Source organism: Solea solea, chromosome 5, assembly GCF_958295425.1.
Source record: "Solea solea chromosome 5, fSolSol10.1, whole genome shotgun sequence".
NCBI classification, from domain to species: Eukaryota; Metazoa; Chordata; class Actinopteri; order Pleuronectiformes; family Soleidae; genus Solea; species Solea solea.
In genome coordinates, this window is record NC_081138.1 from 18,579,556 (window position 1) to 18,601,697 (window position 22,142).

Here is a 22,142-nt window from a genome sequence, read left to right on the forward strand (position 1 = left end):
TTCCCTGTAATCCATTCTATTTGGGGGGCCAATAAGAAAAGGGGAGTGGAGATGTGCTGCATAAAGCAAAAGTCGGACTATTTTGGAAAGGTATGAAATTAAATCTAAAAATTGCAGAGCCAGAAAGGAAGTATTTTTATCCGGTGAAACTATGAGCCACATCTCAAGTGGTGGTCAGAAAAAAAGAAGAAGATTCCTAATTGCATGCTGTTGCTGGGGAAAATACTCAGGTAGAAACACAGGCAGGACACTAGTGCAGCCATTGTTACTTCAAAAATATGTTTCATTATACTTTGTATGAAGTAGATGTATTTCAGACCTAACAGGAGTACACCCACCTTGTCTAGAACACACTAAGCATTCATTTTGCGATGACGCTTTCCTTTTTTCACTTGAAATATGTAAGACACGTCGGCAATCAAGGGAAATTGAAATGCTGGCTTCACTGATAACAAAGGCTGCAAACTATGTTCATGTTTTGGTTTGTTTTTCTTTGGCCTCTTGCACCACCCATCACCAACCACCCAATAACAGGGATAGTAGTAATTGAACACACTGGATGCCAGCAGATTGAGCAGGACTTTTTTACTTTTTCCTTTGTTACTTTTTTCAGCTTCACTACCTTTGATTCCAGTTTTGTGAAAACATCTACCTGGACAAAAACAACAACAACATCTTGACAGTGAATCTGCTGAGCCTGGCAACTAAAGGCATGACCAATTAAGGCAAGCAAGTTGATAGGATGATGACAGTGATGGTGAGCTATGTTGCATTTTGAATTTGAATAATATTCAAATTTGCAGCAGCTCGACGCCAAACCTGTGTGGAAAATTAGCCAAACATGGGGAAATCAGGATCTTCTCGCATGCGTTTGACTTAAATCTCACCAAATGATAATTCAAAAATCCACTTATGACATTCAACACTGTTTGTCCACCTATGACAGACCAGTGAACAGCATGTTGAGTTCATCCATCCAGGTACAGAAGGATGGTTTAAGCTGCTCAGGCAGTTTCAAAGAAAAAAAACAAACAAAAAAAACAACCTGTCAGTCATGTCTCAGCAGGTTAAATATCAAAGCGTGTAAACATAACACACATCACTACCTTCCTGAGCATCATTATTGTCCCTGGCTGCTGTCTATGATTGATGGAAGGAGCATGTGGTAGGTGTTAAAGCTGTGGGATTCTCTGAATTCAGTGACTGCCTCAGCTGTGGCTGTTGGCTGCTGACATCATCAGAAAGGCCCAATAATCTCCTAGTGATTGAGCTGGCTGTCTCTGGGTCTGTGTGGTAATTCACTGAACCTCAGAGAGCTGAGATCACAAGTCACTAATACACGCTATCCAGCAAGAATTATGAATAAACATTTGTCATAAGAACATTTATTATTCCAATCTTTTCCAGCTCACGTAGAAAGCTGCACTCAAGAGACTCTTTTGTGTGTTTATACCTAAAATACTGTATTGGTAAAGCTGCAGTATGCAACGTTTTGGTGATTTGTGTTATTATTCTGCCTCTGTTTGGTCTTTTTGAGCAAAAATGATGTAACATTATTTGTATGCTGCCTCCTTGATCTGAAAACGGGCTCTGTCGGGCAATACTATCGGAGCATTTGTGTGTATACAGTGGCAGCACAGGGGTGAGTGGGGGCAAGAAGCATTAATTAATCCCGTCTACCTGCTAAACAAAAGGCTTCTTTTTAACCAGCAGAATTCACGTCTGAAATATGTTTATATATTTTAAAGTTACACGTTAGCCTAGATTGTTTAGATCCTATAGTAGGTGTTTGTGTTGTTGTTTTTTTGTACTTTGCCAGGCAAAAGTAGTTTGGACGGGTTTGTGTTTTGTATTTGAGTTGTCTTCCAGAGAAATATTAAACTTTTATTCCACCCCCCTCCATCCTCAGATGGTTGGATTGACAGGACTGAGTTGGGAAGGCTCAGTTTGTGTCTGACAGTGATTGACAATTGATGGCCAACAAACACACTGAGTGAATTTCTATAGAAACATATGAGGTCGAAATTGTCTTTGTTTGTTTTTTAATCTCATGCTTGGTCTAAATAGTCTTCTGTACATTTGTAAGTATACAGATTGTTTTTTGGTTTTTTTTCAGTCCAGTGCTTAAAATTATAATGCTGTTGAGTCAGGTGTAGGATATTTGCATTAAAACACACCTGGATGTCCCATCAACAGTGGTGTTGTCAGCGCTGCAGCCTCTGCTGTATTATCAGGCGCATGATGAATGGCAGTGTGTCTCCATACATGGATATTTCAGTCGGGGGGTATTCCATTAAATTTGCGAGCTCCAATCTAGGAAGGCCTCAGAATGAAGGAATAGGCGGAGGTATATAAACATAAATTATCACCCCAGATATTGTCCACTATTTAAGTTTTTTGTAACATGTAACCATGTACTCTTTAATGTTTTTTATTTTCTGTTGCCACTCAATACATTTAATGTTTGACTTTTGCCAGTAAACCAAAAGAGTATCTCCTCTCCCTTTTTCATTAACTGTATTCAGTCTAGTGTTACATTACATTAGTACAACATTATACGACAAAGCAGATGAAATGTTATGTGTTTGTCTTGCAATTCCCTCTGATGATTTTCTTGTTGACAAGTCTCTTTTCAGAGAGTTGGAAATATTATCAGTATTACCTGTGCTGTGGTGGCGGCTCTCATGGGAGCAGCCGGAGCGGGAGGATGACAGCTGTACGAGTTGCACCAGGAAAGCGCATAGAAATATATAAACATAACAACATGCCACAATACATTACACCTGAGAAATCATTGGGTTTTAATCACCCCCCCCCCCCCCCCCCCAACCCCCACCTACCCACCACTTGCAGCCACTTTACCAGTAATTCACCGTTTTTCATACATTTTTAAACCTCTCTCAGCCCCTTTGTGTCCCATTAAAAGCATCCAGCTTAATTTGCCCTGTGTCCTTTACACATTGGTCCTGAGAAGATCATTTTTTTGCGGCACAAGATGCAGTCAACCTTTGACTTCAATTTCCTGCTGCTGGCAGACGTAAATTAGAAGAATGTTTCAGCGCCGAGTAAAGATCTCTCGGCCTCCACTGTGAAGGTTGAGATTGAAGCTGAGGGAGGCTGGTGTCATTAATGAGGTATGACTCAGACACCTCACCATTTAGTTTAGGTTTGGTCTGGTGCTCAGGGTTTGTGACCTTGTATTTTGAAAAGCTTAAGCTGGAAACCATGATGAAAGTATTAGCAGACACATACTTGTGTATAAAAATACTGGTTGGATACATATGGTTAAATTCGTTTAATACATTTATTAAATCAAAAGGATGTGCATCATTACGCCTAATTTACAGTATCTACTGCACTACCCATAATATCTAGTAGGATATCTGTAGAAAACAATGTTTTAAATCATGGTAATTATGAGGTCATCTTAAGAATACCCATCAATATTTAAAGCTGCAGTAAGCAGGATCCCTAGAAAGTAAATATTAATATGGCTCTGCCCAAGCCCCTCCCTCCAAAAGAATGAATAGATGCACATGCTTTATATGTAACCAATGGGCCTAAACAATGCATCCATCTCTGATGTGCTCCACTGAGATCTACATGTTTTGCTTGCTCATTGTACTTGTTGCAGTTGCTGGAATAGCAACGTGTCAAAAGCTGTTTAGCAGATTAACTAATAACTAATAGAAATGTCCTCTTGGACCTGGAATTTAAAGTCTACTTTTCCAACCCAGATTTTCCACAACAAAGCAAAACAGAGCAGCCTGAGGCCAACTCAAGAGTTACATTTAATTGAACTTGGTACAACAATTTGCAGAAAAAAATCTAATTTAATAAGGAAGATAGAAAAGTGAACACTGGTCACATGTTGCAAAGCAGATAAGTTCAGTGGTAGCAAAGAAATCTGTTATGTTATCATCTCATCTTTTTATTTTTTTATGTCTTTCTAATTCCAAGCACCTGAATTAACAAACTGACAAGCAAAAAAAAAAAGTGTGTCTGATGAATCAATTTGGACATCATAAATCAATGTATTTAATTCACAGAGCATGATTGTCTATTTGCTCGGCATAATTTCCACAGATGTGTAAGTTACCTGCACCATAAGTTGTCAAAAACGGTTTTCCCCTTTCAACTAAAACATCTGACCATGACAAGAAAGGTTCCTACTATATACAAATCGCTGTTAATTAACTGTGAGATCAACACAAATACAAATCATTTCCTATACTCATTGTTTTTTTTTTTGCAGATAATGACACTCTCAGCTTAATTTGTCAGCGAAAGTCATCCATGTAAATCTGATGTGAGCCAACAGGAAATGAGCAGCGTTTACTTAATTATGTGAGATCAAGGCTCACTGTTTCAAATAATAGAGCAAATATTTCTAATCTGCATTTGTTATCACGGTAAACATCAGCAGCAACATAAGGCCCTGTTGTACCAAGCTGAGTTTACACTGGTTCAAACTGCCTCTATGAAAAACCCATATGCCCACACTCCATATCTGACACTGACAAAAGCTTTCACCCTCTCCCGCCTACTCGCCATTTAAACTGCATGTTACCAAACCTACTGTCAGCCTTAAATAACTCTGTACAAACCTGCATACTCTGCTCTCCTCAGCTGATACTCTAACAGAGTCTTGGTGCCTGCAGCACTTCCATGCCTAACTGCAGCCAGTACACCAACAAACACCAAAGAGATGGCTTTGGAGCCTCAGACCTCACCTGATTGGTTCATGTATCACACAGAGACACCACACAATGCTTATTGGCCTGTTATCCTGTGGGTATTAACTTTTTTTTACATCCTGCAACTTTGAGACAACATTTGGTTAATATAATATTATATTAAATATAAATTATAATATAATATTAGTAATATAATAGTAATAATAATAATAATAATAGTAAACTTTATTTGTATAGCACCTTTAATACAAGGATTGCTGCTCAAAGTGCTACACAATAAAAGGAAAATAAAATAGAAAAAGCAAATATTACAATAAAACACAACACAGGTTGGAAGGAAAAGGAAAAGTATAGAGTCAAAAAGTAAAAACTCAGTTTTAACTTTAAAATAAACTGCAAAATAAAATGCAAATAAAACACAACACAGGGTGGAATAAAAACCCCGTTGGTATGCCATTTAGATCGATAGTTTGTCCTGGGTGTCTTCCCCTGTATGCACCAGCTCTCAAAAGTCGACTCTTTGCCTTTTTCGCAATTTGCTCGACCATTGTTATGCGTGATGTCACAAGCTTTGAGGTTAGCAGTGAGTTTGTATCACAGTGAGGAAAATGCAAGAGACAATGGATGGATGTGTAGGGTGGTGTCGTAAAAACATGTACTACAAGAACTGCAAGGCTGCAAGGCTGTGTAGAGGCAAAATGGCAAAAAAGTGACCAGACTTTCACTTTCAAGTTGAAACAAGCATTTTTTGACACTTTATATATATATATTTTTTTTTTTTTTTTTTTTTTGCTGCTTTACGGTTCAGCTTAATCACACTTTACAAAATGTCTGTTAAAGTACTTGTTTACCCATGCAATTGGTGACGTCTCCCACTGCAACTATAAGACACACATCTTCTCTTGGAGATGCTCTTCTACATCTCAGTGTATGTCATGGGTGTCACAGGAGATCGCTTTATCCCCCCAGTGATTGGTCGTAGTTTCATTATCCATCATGTTGTTTGTGGTATTAAACAACCAAAAAGCAATAAAGCACTGCTGTTTGTATACAGCTGATTGGGAGCCATTTACCCTTGGTGTGGTGGGCAGGTTCTGGTCAGGGAAGCAGTATCTCATGGTTGATGTTGTCTTTAAAATACTTTTAATTGTGTTAGCTTTATATTTGATGAGTCACCTCAGTATCTAATAATTAATTACATAGCTTGAGACATTGCCCAGTAACTAAAATACCATGCCCGCAAACGTTAAAAGATTTCCCTTTTATGTGCATATGCTGGTTTTACGAAACAGAGGCTTCCATCACCCATTGTCAAATGAAAAGAATATCTGTCACAGATGTTGACGCATGCAAAACAAAAGCAGTAACATGATTATAAAGTTGGTGCTGTGGAAAGGAATATGTCAGGAAATAATGACAAAATGAAAATGCAAAACAATGTCATGCAGCTTGAAGTGATGATGAAATCTCCCATGTTTATGTAGATCATGAACGTGAGTCACTCAGATATTGAACCGGTGCCACTCACAACCAGGACAGGGAACATTTATTATTTAAAGAGAAGGGTCTGTATTATGGGGTTGTATTATTGTAAACACTAAGCTCAAGTAGAGGGAGGTCATTGCTGTAATAATGGTTAAGTATAACTTCCATTGCATGCATTAGCAACAAAGTCTCATGCATACACACCCTCCTGCTACTTTTTCTTAATGCAGTCTTCGTCCCTGAGGAGTACAACTTAATGACAGTGTTAATCGTTGACGTTTCAATGAGAAAGTGACATAATGCAAATATGTATTTTCACAATTAAGCATTTAGAATCTGCATCCATTTGTGAAGGTTGTAGCTAAAAGCATAACTTAAACCACTTCATGGACCTTGTAATAAGAGTTTGTTCTCCATGGTCAAAAATTATGTTTCACAATAAGTAAAGCAACATTCTGTTAGTTTTATAATCCACCTGCATCTGTCCTAGTTCATTTTCTACATATATATTCTTAGTGACTTCATTCACAAGAGTGGCTTAGTACATATGGTTATTGAATACCTGAAGAAAGAGGTCTATAGACGTGTAACGTTTGTTGATTTTAGCTCTGCTTCTATCATCTTGTGGCCATACGTACTCTCACCGGCCACTTTATAAGGTATGCAGGACAGGAAGTGGTAGGTGTGGCATCCCATGTGGTTTTCTGCTCCTGTGGTCCATCTGCTTCAATGTTTGACATGTTGCGCATTAAGAGATGGTCATCATCATACCTTGGCTCTAACATTTTGGTTATTTCAGTGAGTTTCTCAAATCCTCAGTCGAGCGTGCCATTTCCAGTCACTTATCACCTCTCTTCTCTATTCTAATGCTTGGTTTGAACTTCAGGTGGTCGTGTAGACCATGACTAAATGCTTAAATGCAATACGCTGCTGCCATGTGATTAAATATTTGTGTTAAGCAATTGAGCCGGTGCGTCTAATAAAGTGGATGGTGAGTGTATTATTCAAAACGTTAAATCAGCTCAGTGTCAACTCGTTCATCATCAGATGGTGTCATTCATTTTCATTCAGTTCACCCCACAAGTCAGAGGCAACAGCACATACCAGGGGTATGTTAGCCCACCTGTGCAGTTCCTTCTCGACAAACCAATGTACACGTCACACTGACAATGTATACACCTTTAAATATGCTGATGTCGCTGCCATTCTAGGACTGGTCTGGTGATCATAACTTTATACAGTTGGTATGACAATGACCGTCTTATCCTCAACTCTAAAACAAAACAAAACAGAGGAGTGTTGAATGATCTCCAAGTTTTCTGGAGATCATTCATCAGTGGTCATCCAAAACCATAGTGCAGGTGGACTCCTACAGGGATCTGGGCATCCATGTGGACCACAATCTGGTGTGCAGGGCTCATGTAGAGTTTCAGCTCCTCCCCTCAGGCAGACGGCAAAGATGCCCCCTAAGCAGGCACAACCTTTTCAAAAATTCCTTTGTCCCCCTGCCATTAAAGTCCTGAACATATCTTTTTTTTTTTTTTTGCAGGTGGGCATGTGCAATTTTTTGTCATTTGCAAAACTCATAGGGAATTGAAAAATTACACAGACAATTATTTAGCGTGAAAGTGTCTATATGTGTCTGGTTTGAAGGACTGTGCCACAGCGGGTACTAAGTGCACTGGTCCTGAGTCAGACATTTTTAAAAGGAGGTAATTAATTCCGCAGAAACAAAATGGCAATATGAATTATGCAGTTCAGTATAAATGGAGCTAAAAAATAGTAGAACTATAAATCCTGTTCATGTGTATGTGCACACCAGACAATACTTGTCACATGTCTATGTCACACCGGACCTATAAAAACACAGTTAGCTTTGTTCTCAAATTCCTCAGGGGTGGTCAACTTAACAGAATTCAGAGCTGTGTGCACCGAGGCTACACTAATGCATCAAACACATGGGTAATTCACAGCAATTAGCGGTGACTCATTAAGGTAAGGAATGTCACCACAACCCGTGATGAATGGCAGTCGAGGCAAAAATATGAGTCGGATTTTGTCTCCAAGTAGAGGCGGCAGTTGATATTCAGACAGAAATGGACTACAAATTAATAACACATTTTCGACACTAGGGATATTACAGTAACAGTTGCCATGTTGGAAACTCCTTAGTCTGTCTTCATGTTTTACTAGCCGTATAAATGTTCTCAACATTTTGACTGTCAGCAGTATTAGTGCTACATTATTGTATTGAAGTGTTATAATTGCAATACTTAAATATGTATGTTGTTGTGTTTTTTTGGTGCTTGAATTTATTTATTGTCTTATTTTATATTTTGGGTGAAATATACATTTATTATTATTTAATAATATAATTAGAATTATAAAATTGTATTATATTATTTTCTAATTTGGGATGCAAGAAAAGACACTTACCAAACAGTGGCTTGGGGCAGGGGCTCCAGGGAGTGAATACAAAACAAGCAAAGGACCAATGCAGAAGGTTTGTGAAAAAGCAAGAGAGCAAGACAAAGAAATACCAACAATGACACACCAAGCAAAGAGAGAGGACCACAAACTGTAAGAATTATCAAACAGGACACTAGTGGATTATGGGAAAAGCCCAGAGGTCCAGGAGAATAAGATGCAGTGCCAGTAGTGGGTAAAAAAGGAGCTTTTTCAAAGAAGATACAGAAAACATTTGGACTTTTAATCTCTTTAATGTAGAACTGTTTTGCTTTGTATTTTCTTGCCAGATTATTTTAACAGACTAACAGACATTGGCTCATTTTACATTTTACTAACAACCTTAAAATCATTATTTACTATTTATCACTGTACTAAGGGTTACAGTGCTCTGCAGTGATAGATTGCTTTAACAAATATTGTCTTCTTTTCACATGGAAAGCTCATCCATTTGGTAAAAATCCGATTTCACTGCTTAAATTTTAAGGATCATTACACATGTGTACATAAACTACATATATGCATGACAACATCAACTAGAACTTGTGCATTTCCCCAGAAATGCAGTTGAGAATGCTGTGTCCTCTTGGCGTGCATGTGCATATTTCTCCATCTGTGCGTGTGCTCACACTGTTTATGTTAAATATTTCAAATAAAAGCATAAGAATTAGAATGAAATTGAAATAGTAGACAGAATATTCAGGAAATGCCAACATTTTGAATGTTGAATTTGACTGAACATTGTAGGAGGTGGTGATACACAGACACTGCCATAATATATCTGTAATGATAAAAGAAAACAGGAAAACAGTAGTTGGAAACGTTGACTCCCCTGCTAATTAAATGGTAGGAAGGACGTCTGTGTCACTGTAGCTTTAAAGCTCTTGCAGTGTCCTTGATGTTTTGTTATCCCTTGCTGCATCATACTTGGGTGCATGCCATGTAATTTGTCTGTCATTGTGATCCAAGAACATTCACACTTAAAGAAATAGATGTTGTTCTTGTCTTAACTGAATATTTTCTCAGCGCTGGTGTCTGACTAAAATGTATTCTTGCCAATGACACTATTTTGGCCATTGTCAGTCAATGACATAAGGACAAAGTCTAGGTTTTGTTTTCAAAGGTCTGCTGGTTCTCACTGACCTGTTGTATCTCTCCAATGGCAACTCATGGCCAGTAGTCACACCAGTATCTGTGTGAGGGTGTAATAACAGCCACAATGGCACTTTATGCTTTAGCCTGCTTGTGGCTAATTTGCACTAAGTTACTGGACAAAAATAAGTAATAAAAAAAAACAAAAAAAAACATTGTCTTATCGTCTTAACATATGACAATTTACAATTTGTTCAATAATATTTGGTGTTGGAAAAAAACCATACAAATTCAGCACAGCACTTGCCTTGAGTGAGGTTGGTGATTTAGTGGTGTGACACTGATAATGAGTGATCAGTCCTGGCCGTGTATGTCATGGTGAATAATTGTATTGAATTGTAGCACATTTAGTTTCAACCAGTTAGTGACTGCTCCTTTTTATGACAATGAAGTCCCTTACTTGCCTTACTCTGGACCTGCCCTCTGATACCCACGTCTTTTAGCAAGTGTTTTGCGAAATTGGCTACAAACTGCCCTGTAGCCCAACTCTACTGGACGCACCTTCACATTCCAGCACACTCAGCTGCCAGGTTGGAATACTGAAGCTTTTTTTCCTTTCATCTGCCTCATTGATGGCATCTTCCCAGGTTCAGATGTAGACACTATGCCAGAGAACCAGAACTGGGTGCACATTGGTGCACGGGTTAGTTGAGAGGTGAGAACTTGGTGCGCTGTTTCTCCCCCAAGGTGGATGGCATTGGTTGACTCTATTACACTCTAATGTTGAGGCCAAACACCCCAGTACTTGGTTATGGCACCAGATTTCTTGGAATAAGCTATTCTTTCAACCCACCAGGACACACACTGGTGACAGGTTGGATCATCTCTTGACCAAAGATGTAGTTTTGTTGGTGAGGGCAGCACATTTTATGTGGCCCTGATGATGAAACTCATTTGTTTCCATGTTGCACACCTTGCTCCATGTGGTTTAAATTATCCCACCTCATCCAGTAGCCTTGCTGGGCTTGGAAGACTGCTCTGGCACATGAGGCTGCTTCCTCCTCCACCACCAGGTGCCAGCATTCATTCGATATAGACCTTGGCGTCATAACATCTTCTCCATAAAACTTCACAACAGTGTCCTCTCAACATTGAAATGTTGATGTATGAAACCGTTTGCCAAAGTGTAATATTTAAGCTTTGTTAAGACAATGCAATATAACAACAGTGTCTGGGAAACCAGGTTGTCCTAGCAACTTAGCAACCTAGCAAAACAAAGCTTCACTGTGATCATTGACTACAAATAGAAGATAGGTTGGAGTATACAGTATAAAATGAATATATTAGCTGTACAGCCAAAACGTAAACTGACCTATTATGGCATGATACTTCTGCTTGAATGCCAAACCTGTTACTAGCCTGCTCACCAAAATGTCCTGTCTATGAAAAGTGAAAAACGGAAGTGTTGCTGAATTAGAAAATAGAGACTCACATTTCATGTCTGCCTAGCACTGACCCTGTAAAACAAAAGAGCCTTTATTACGTTCATGAACATTATAGTAGAGTATATTTTTACTTGTGTTAAAAACAAAGAACAGCACAATGAGCAGATTGCTGCATATCCAATACAATTCTGAAACATTGGGAAGCAAAACATCAGGAGAAATATTTTAAAAATCAAGTGGTAAATCAGGACACTATATGTCACAGATAGCATGTACGTCAAAACATATCACATATAACAACTCAGCACACACTAGAGTGAGAGTGAATGAGAGTAAATAAGCCCAAAGCAATGTTTTTCCCTCCAGTGTTGGAAATGACGCAGTTCTTAGAATCAGGGAGTAATCCACTGTGAGCACGATGGTGTTTGCTTAGACATGCATGTAAGTGGGTCTGTTGACCAACATGCTTCTCGTGTTCTGAAAAGACAGAAATGTGACAGAGGCATTCACATGCCCCATTAACTGGGAAGAGTAGGCTGCCATATGGGCTCTGCTCACTCCAGTCTTTGTCTTATTCCCATCAAAATCACATCTGAAGGACACGATACGATGTGCTTAATCTGATTATGTGCATTTTATCCGAAAACACGTACTCTCGGACAAGCACTGAAGGACCCCTTACTGATTTCATCAAACACTGAAATCCTTCTCTGTCACAGCAAAAGAGCCTCTTCCCTGAACTAGAGGGGGTGATGTGTGTGCTTCCCTCAGGTAGCCATCAAGAAGAGCATAGCAGATGGAGACTGCAGCTGTTCCCAGGTAGGAGAGCAGGCTGGAGATTGGTTCGCGGTCCCTCTGGACTCAGCCCATCTCAGTGGAGAATTCAAAGCCAGGTCTTTTCACACAGGCAGCCTCTCGGACTGGGCTGTAACCAGAGCAAAGGGTTCACACTTCTCCCCTGTGCTGCTTCTTTCCTGCACCAATTACCTTCTCATTTTTAACAATCAAGAGAGAAATGAAACACATTTGAATTAGTATTCGATTCAAGTCTTGCGTGAATACTTAATTAGTGTGTCCAAAGAGTTGGTTCTGAATTTGTATACATTTAATCCAATCTTGACACAACCTGGAGCAGTGGTGTTTAAAATGTAAAACACAGTGTCACTGGAGCTGCAAGCTAAAATAAATTGTAACAGCAAAACTCGGAGTATCTCAAAATACCGGCATGTGTGTGTGTGTGTGTGCGTGTGTGCCTCAAGCTTGGCTCTTTTACCAGAGGCCTGGTAGTTTGAGGGTTCTGAACAGCATCTTAGCCGTTTGTAGTATTGTGTTCTTCTGGGCAGGGCATCTTAAATATTACCTGGAATCGACATGTGACACTGGTGACACTCTTCCTTTTTCGCTTCTCCTGCTTTGTCTTTCTGTTGCTGTCACATGAGATTACTGCATCTATTACCACTGCCTTCTTCGGATGTTTGTTCACCCACATGTTGTCTAGTTGGTAAACCGTCACCACGTTGTCAGTCTGGATCTGGAGGTCATTCTGGATCCCTGCTATTATGTGCTGCGCTGTTTTCAGGGGCATCTTTGCACAGTCTGCACCTGGGGTCCTGTCTGATGTGTTAAACCTCAGCTTCTACTGATCCTGTACCGGGTGCCTGTTCTTTTGCAGATGTGATTAGTACCTCTGTGCTGTCTTTCAGGCAATAATGTCTATAGTGTTTAAGGGTGCACAAGTAGCAGCCTCATTCATTTGAATCCATGTGTGTGTCCTCACTCCTGTTTTACGCCTCTGTCAACTCTTGAGAACCATGTTTTCTCTCTCTTTAGCTGCTGACTTAATGTGTCTGCTGTGTTGCAATTACTCTACATAAAGTTTGGATGTGTTATGCCTCTCCACAGATGACAGATGTGGGTGCAGCCATTAAGTTTTCTGCCTCTCCAATATCTACGGAATGTCATGACAGAATGTTGTACACTGGTTTAAACTCATGGATCAACGGATTAGATGTTGGTGGCCAAAGGTCTGTCCTATGCTTTTGTGTTGTTGTTCATAATAATTGAATGATGTAAATGCTTACTATGATGTACCACCACTAAATAGCAAGAGGGCTGTCGAACTGCATCCACATTCTCTGACTTTATTTACTTTGAGTGCTAGTGCAATGATTAAACTTCTGCTAGATGGGGCGACATACTGAAATACTGGGTCTCCTTGCTGCAAAGGCAAGAGTGCTAACCACTGCACCTACCGTGTGGCCCTCCTGAAATATGACAAAGCATAAAAGTAGCATTTATAAACTGAAATGAAGCGAGACTCAAATAAATACTTCAAGTACATATTTATGCAAAAATAAAATCAAGAATAGCCGTGTGAACGTGTCACAGAGAATAATTAGTCCAATATTTCACACATTAAGAAACCTGCAAGTTAGAAACCTGCAACCATGTGTCTTCAGCTAAAAATGTTGTTTTTTGTCGCAGCTTTGTGAAATATATATTTTTAGGGGTATTCAGTAAAGGGTGTGGCTTTTAGGATTCTGACTTCAACTGCATGCTTCACGTCAGCAGAGAGGTTCGTAAATATTCATCTGCTGTGTGTGTGTGTGTGTGTGTGTGTGTGTGTGTGTGTGTGTTGGTTGAAGCCGCACTCTAAACTTAGCGGCACAGAGTGGTCATCACATGAGGGCCCTTATGGAGACTGTGACTCATTGTTTACACTGATGCTCTGCAGGCTCACTTTGGAATCGCGTCATTGCTGCAAACTAAAATAAAGAAAAAGGAATAGGAAAGTAAAAATAAAAATAAAATTGGGGAAAATAGAAGAAAAAAAACATATTAAGATGTGTGCATATACACAAAAAGTCATATTGCAGTGGCTTCTGGCTGTGCAATTATTTTTCCAGCATTTCCAACCCCAGATCTTCGTATATTTGATTTACTTGGACCTTGCATTCTGTGACTGCACCTGACATCTTTTTGCTTTCGCATTTGTGAAGGATTCACTATGACTTTGACTATAACTAGTAAGAAGCTCGGAGGCACAAAGGAGTAGTTCGACATTTCAGGAAATGTTTTTTTCCATAATTGTTTTGCTGAAAGTGAAGTGAAAGAGTCCATACATTCCTTAAGATGATTGACCTAGTACTTAAGAGTGATGTGTGTTTGTGTTTGTGTATGTTGTTAAATCCACGCAGTGTGGAGTCTGCTGGTGTCCTGGCAACGTCACTGTAACAACAAGAAGCCAGGAATTGACTTGCCAAGAAAATGATTAAATAGTGGTCTCTGGCCTTTATTTACTTCTAAAAGCAAACAGAACTGAGACGTTAACTTAGGGGCATGATTTCGATTAGACGATGTCACCCGATTTCCAGTTAATCAAAAACTATACCTGATATTCTATCAATTCAATATTATGTACGTTATGTACAAGATAATTATAATGTGTCTTTCCTCTAGACATGTTGCTTTCACATAACAAATGACCCTATTTATTTCTTGTAACCAATTTCCGCTGACCAATCTTCTGTCACCATGAATGCAACTCCGCGACAAATGAATAGTGTTTCAGCTTTGCTTTTGTTGAGAGGCTTTCAATGTTGACATGTAATTGGTGGTAGCCTAATTCTGTTAAGAGAACAAAGAAAAAAAAAAGGACGCTACAGGTATATATGATATATAATTAACAATAATAATTATTATAATCATCATCATCATCACAATAAATTTGTTGTTGTTGTTGTGCAAGGTCGTAACGCTGACTTTGTTGTTTTCATGTATTTAATGCTGTGGAGAGCAGTTGCCTGCTGTACTTATAATGTGAGCCACATCCCTACCAGTGTTTGTTTTACCTATGCTGCCCCCTATGAGCTAGTGGCCTCTATTTGTTTCGGCTGGCTTGTTATTTGGCATATGTATCATTTTCATACGGACACAAACAAACTGAATAAGTTAATTATAGAGCTTTGCAGGTTTTGCAAGGCAGTCTTTTGCATTGTTTGAATGCTGTGACAATGCTAGACGGTGAGGTTTCCAGCCTTTATGCTATAAAACAGACTATATGTTTATGAAGATATCAATAATTTCATCACCGACCTAATTCTAAGTCAGACATTATTTCGGTCATAGTGTCCACACGAGTTTTTAATACACCACTCTCATTCCCATTTACATTTTTCAGAACATAGTCTGATGTTTCCCGTTATGAGTTATGTTCACTTTATGCCAACGACTGTCAAACTGCAGATGATTTGATGAGATGTATGTAAACATAATGTTAATACAATATAAACTCATTTAGATTAAAGTCATCAGAAAATGCTGTTTACATGGCAGACTATTATTCCCACTGACATGTTGCAGAGCACCATCTGATTACATCTCCAGCCACTTTGAATGGCTGTCAAAGGTTTTCTTTTCTCCAATTGCCGTTGATTGAAGACATTTCATAGTTAATCAAAGAATAAAAGTGTTATTTTGCGATTCACAACACAGTTTTTAAGTCCATATTAACTGTATAAACCCACTCTCACCTGTGTATATTGATGTAAAAGAAAGCCGAAATCGCAAAAGAAAGACTTGTGTAGTAGTGCTTGGCACTATTATTATTCAATAAGTACACTATGATTGACATAGTGAGCTGTTTGTGCTCCTGGATAATAACATTTTGATATTTATTGTGTATAGTGTTTCATCCTACTGTCCAAAAACATGCAATATGGCAATTAGGTGAATTGGACCCTCTAAATTGACCGTAGGTGTGAGTGTGAGAGGGAATTGTTGTTTGCAGTAGAAATTGGATGGATGGTGTAGTGTTGAGCCATCTTTGGTGTGCTATTACTTGTGCTGCTCTGTTAGTCAATGTGCTGCTTAAGTCATCAATTTGAGAAAGACAGAGGGGATCAGGAAATCAATGTGAAATTTGACACCTGGGCTCTAATCTAATAAGTAAAAGAGAATTATGTCAATACTTAAGGTTTTTTTTGGCCAGCGTGACTTGAATAACTTAATCATATAGAGAAAGGGTGAAGTTTTTCAATCAACAGACAAAAGTGTAACTGAATAGGCCAGTAAAAGTGCCACTCCAAATAGTAAAGTTAGAGAGCTGAAGTCCAAGGGCAGCTTTTTGACATGTAAATAATTATTGACATAATTAAACTGACAGCATAGAAAATAAACAACTCCCATAGCTAAATACGACCAAAACATATCTGCTTTAAAAGCCTTAATGTATCTAATTATGCATATGAATTGCAGACTTTATAATTATGCTGTCATGCAACATGCTTAGAATGATTATTTTCAAATGTAATTATTTTCTCTCACGATCAACTCAAAACAATACAATAATTACATAGGGGTGTTTTAAGTCCTCTTTTATTTGTTGCTGTCTCTCAGAGTACCAGAGCATAAAATTGGAATATAATTCCATGATGGTAGAAAACCGTTTGATGGCTGCAACTCAATTGTATATTTTGTGATTACTATAAAAGCTACTGGGGAAGAACCAAAGCATTTAAGGTGGATGACTTTTTCCATTTTCTATTTTGATGGGATTTTCCTTGCTGTCACTCCTTGTCTGTCAAGGCAGCAAGTCTGGAGTAATCCACTGCCCACATTGATACTCAAGTACACAGGCGATAATACATGTGGTCAAAGGTGCAAAGTAGCAACATTCATTTTTAATTATACACCAAAGTTGTTGTTTCCACCAACAACTCCATGTGGTGAACATTGTCATTGTCATCGTTGAACTGATAGGCAGGAATGCACACACCCCATTACAACTGTATTATATTATACAACTTGTTTTATTTTGATCACCCATAACTTCACATTTGTTGCCAGAGTGAAGATTGTAATTCCGTATAATCTCTATTGTGAATTATGTGATAATGTGCTATGTAGCAGCAATCAGTTTCTGGCTGACAATATTAATTTTTTTTGGCAGGACAAAACAAGGAGACAGATTTGTACTTGATTTCACTGAAGGTGATCTACAGCCCGATATGATACTATACAATGCTTCATTTAGCAATTGTGAACAAGTACTATTTTATTAAGTATGAACCTACAACCAGCTCTGGTTTGCCTTTTTAGCCATTAAAAAAACGAGTTTGGGATTCAGGTGTAACTAATTTATTCATGAATATTTATTAAGGGCTGCAACAAAAGTCGGTGATAAAATTAGACTCTGACGAATCCGTTTGTCGATAATTGTCGGTTATGGCGTTTTCATGCTGTGGACCTGAACCATATCATTTTTAACACGGAGTAAGACATCTCGCTTTCTCCACATCTCTACTGGGATTCACACATGCAGTGAACAGTGGGCCACCTGCTGCAAATTTCTATTTTTAAAAACAATTTAAATCAAGCAGTCCTCCTAAGGAGATTAAAGGTGCTCTTGATGATTTTCTGCAAAGGAAGCAGATTAGGCAACTAATCGTTTCAATAATCGATGACTAGCCGACGATCAAAATAGTCATTAGTTGCAGCCTTTGGAGAAAAACTCACTTTTACTGAGCTTTAACGTTTGCATTCATTTACTAAAAAACGTCTTATGAGGATATCTGCATTTAGCTGGTCATGAATGAACTGAATATCAAGATGCAGCATGTAAACGATCATTTACTGTCATGCATGTTGTTATTCAGTAGCTGGGATATGAACGGCGTCTTGCAGACTTGCTAAGGATGAGTAATCCATCATAATCAACATAATTTTCTATCAAGGTCTATCATTGCAATGTAATGCAGTTTAAAGAGTATAATGATCTGAAAAGGCCCGCTGTTCCATTTCATGTGCTGTTGTTTTTGGGAGACTCCCAAAGCCCATTACAGTTAAACTGTGCTCATTTGATGTATATAACACTGAACTTCGAACTAAAATGAGTAAACTAGGTCTCTATTTTTGTGTGCTGTTTAAGGTTAAAATGGTTCTGACCCCGCAGTGAGCTTCATAAATTAGATTAGACATTGATTAATTTGCTGGGTCACATCATCAATATCTTCATTAAATGTGCTATAAGTTATTCGTACTCATCACTGGCAGTCAGGAGTTTTTAAATTGCTCCAAAGGATGTAAGTTGATGACCGTGTCAGCTTTGTCATAATCATGCATGTTTCGCAAAACCTTACTAGATAAACAGCCACACAACCACCATCAGGTCATAATTCAGTCACTGTTAAGCCAAAGTAAGGCTAGTCATTAAGCCCATAAGCCAGTGCTGGGAGGCATGTAGATGGAAGCAGTGCCAACAGTATTCTCAGTTTAGCTGCTTTAGCATCTGTCCCCGGGGTTGGCACATTGCTGTTGTGCGTTTTGAATATGTATGTGAGTTATTGGTCCTGGGGGAGACACTATATATCCATGGCGTAGCGGACGGCTGACAATGGGAGCCCAGTCTTCTTTTTCCTTTATCTGGGACTGTCTGCCTCCTGATGTATCTCTCAGCACAACTTGTTCAGATTGCCTCATCTATCATCAGCCTCAGATATGAAAATGTAGATTCATGCATCGGGGACCAGTCACAAGTGCAATCTGGAGGTATCATTCGGGGAGGCCATACTCCAAATAATGCAAAAGAAACGGCGGTGGAAGGTGGGGAAAGCCAAGAGAAAGTATCAAGGAAAAGGAAAACGCAAACTGTGCACTTCTTCAATTGTATAATGAATTTTTAAAGGACACTCACTTTTGAGTTGTGTTGAACAACTCTTGAAATAGTGCCATGATCAGTCAGACCAGTGTGCTATTTCAATTGGAGACATAATTACATGAGTGAAACCCCTTGTTATCACTCACATTATGTGTGGAATTTTAAAGCCAATTTAAAGCTAATAAGTGCTCAATTACCCAGTCCCTGTTTTCAAGGACCAGAGGCACGGCGCCAATCAACACGGCCCTGTTGCTGAAATTAAGGACGTGTTTATGATTATGCTCCCATGACAAATTTCGTATACCTCGCGTTTGTTTATTGGCTTCCTTTAATAATGTGTGAAGGGGGATCTTAATTAGATTAGGCTTGATAAAGGAGTTACCAATTTGCATTACACAAGGTCACTCATTATCTGTTCACAAACTTGGAAGGACGGGTTACCTGTTTGTACAAGCTGTTAGAGCGGCATGAAGTAAACGGGACTCCAGAAGAACAGTGTTTTTTACCTACAATATACAGTATATATATATATACATACACATATATATATGTATACATACATACATACAAATTGATAACTAATTTATTAAGAAGCAAACCTGTGCACTTCTTCAATTGTATATGTTTAATTTTTCCATTAGCGATAGTACCTGGTACTTTTTTTAGTACCTGCTCTGACGAGGTTCCAAGCGATACTATACATGACAACCGACTGCCAGCCACTGATTGTGACTGTGTCAGATGGAGTCAGAAGTCGGAAGTTTAATGCAGCTGTGCTATGATGACTCCACGCATGTTGAGCAGGTACTATAGTAATGGAAAACCACACCAAACCGTGTAGAGTCGTGCCATGCTGGAACTGTATAGTGGAAAAGTGCCATTCGTCTCTTAGTGACACAGCGCAGTATGTGTTACACTTGCCACTAAAAAAATCAAGCTGCTGCAGCTTTAAAGCCCACATGCAAGAATTTCAAAGCATTTCTTTGCTTTGTTTTTGGAGTTAATGCAAAAGTCAAAAAGATTGGCAGCAATTTGGTCATCCCATTGATTTCAAACAAAGACTGAGGTAAAGGCAGTGAAGAGAGGAAGTGACCTGTATGCTAATCCCACAATCAACAGTGTCTCCTTGGAGGGGTTTAGCATGAAAGCAACAGCTGCAATGCTGCACCAGTCACACAGCACAAACCACAGGTCGTCTGGCTATGGTTAAATCAACATCCAAATCACAGCAGCTCTGGTGAGCACATCAAAGTCTGTGTTTCCCTCGTCTCTCATGTCCGAGCTGGGTATCCTACATACTTGTGCATTCAAAACTGATATTTGTCAGGGGCTTTCCATACGAAAATGAGTCTAGGTGAATCCTATTTTTTTTTTTTTTATATCATATTGGTGTTCCATCCAACCCATTTGAAAATTATGATGTCATAATTTTCATTGCAGACATGCAGACTAGAGGAGCAGGAGACTGAGCTGCAGACGTTCCTTTTTGAAGATGACCCACCGCAACTCTTGTATGACACACCAACGCCTGTGTGACTGGGAATTGTGGTGGGTATTAATGTGTAATTCATGTACAAATAAACCTTTCAATACAAAGACAAATTTACGCTGCCATCACTATGGTAAAGGATTGACACAATGGGTACGAGTACCTCCCTCCCGTGAGTGTGCTTCCTGACAAACTTTTTCCTGCCTTTTCCAATTATAACGACTGTGTGCTGGATGTCAAGTACTATCTCTGCGGCTCATCTCCTCTCCAGAGACTCCTTGCTGATGTAAATAAGGCTTCTTGTGGGACGGTCCGCCATGTTGTTTGGTGCTGTGGTTGCAATTATGGGCATAAAATGTGTTTTTTTTGAGTAACCACTGTGTTTCATCTTAAAGATGTTTCCACAGTTTTAGGCTGCCAATGAAAAGTTTCCTGAGAAAGTCCCCATCGCTTTAACACAAGCCTTTTACAGTTGCATTCATCAGCCTCTCTGTCACTTGCTTGGATTGTCCCGGATTTCCATAGCTTTCGTTTTTACCCCAAAGTTTTCAAACTGTCTCCATGCAGTCCTCCCTCCTAAAAATAACATTAACGCACTTTTAACAAATGTTTAAGGATTTTTTTTTTTTTTTTTTTTTTTGTCAAATGTGCAACATGCATGCTGGTCATGCATTTAAATTGGTTTGCCACTACAGCCTCTAGTTGCACATATAATTGAGGTTTAAAGTCATACTATCAGGAAGTAAAAGGAACAACTTTACTATTATGTTCCATCTTTAAAAACAAAGAAAAGCAAATCCACCAGTTCAGAAAATGACTTCACTTTGAAGTGAGTTTTAGGAGCTTTTAAAGTGCATACTGAGTTTTTCTGGCCAAGATTTTCAAACAAGAAGCTTCACAGATGAGAGCCCCAGGCTGCTGATTGGTTGTGTCACATTAAATTAAATCCTGTCACTTGGAAATTGTGTTTCTCTATATCGAAAATTGCTTTGTACGGCATAAGAATGGAACCAACGTGTTTTTTTGAACGGAGAAATGTTTAACTTGTTAATAGCAGTGGAGTCCAAGGACACGGCTGTGGCAAAACGTGGGTGTACAAAGCACAGGACTGCCTTGTACCGTACCTCTATTGAGCATTATTTCCTCACCTAAAAAACTACTGCTTTTCGCATATGTTTTTCTTCTTTTTTTCGTTACATCAAACATTCCTTCAATAGAACGTTGTGGCTCTTGAACAAGAGTAGAGTTATGTAGAGTTATTTGTAATATAAAGTCATTAGTACTTACAGAGTTTAAATAGAGTCTGTAGGTAAAGCAAAATTGTTTTCTATGGCATGTGTGGCCGTAAATGGACTGCAGCATCATCGCTGTGCTTGTGCTTGCGCTGGCTCGCAACAGCCATTAGTAAGCATCCTGGGCTCCAGCCAAAACAGTAATAGAGGAGACTGACTGGAGTATTTTACTCACAGAAAGCACTGATGAGGTAAGTAAAGCGATACTCTAGTCTTCGATCTGCATCGATCACTTTCCTGTTTTGTACAATGGGCTGCGCTTGATAAAACTTTATTTTTTCTCTAATTCTGTGGGACACCTGTTGGAATCTGTGTTATCCTGGGACCCTGGTTCTTTGTGCAAATTTGCAGACTATTCTGGGTTCACGTTGAGTGGCAAGGCGATTAAAATTGTTCATGCCGGGGCTGACTTGTGTCCATCTTTAGTGTTTGAGAAGCATTTATTGCTTTTGAGTTACTTTTCACGTCATCTGAGATTCTGCCGTAGTCAGTGTTGTCGGTGTCAGAGTGAAACAACAC

General features: G+C 39.0%; 1 long non-coding RNA gene across 1 annotated transcript in view; it reads left to right on the plus strand.

Annotated features, from left to right (window-relative positions):
• The window catches only part of LOC131459873 (uncharacterized), a 147,196-nt gene that overhangs the window by 119,383 nt on the left and 5,671 nt on the right, over positions 1 to 22,142 (plus strand). The window lies entirely within an intron of this gene.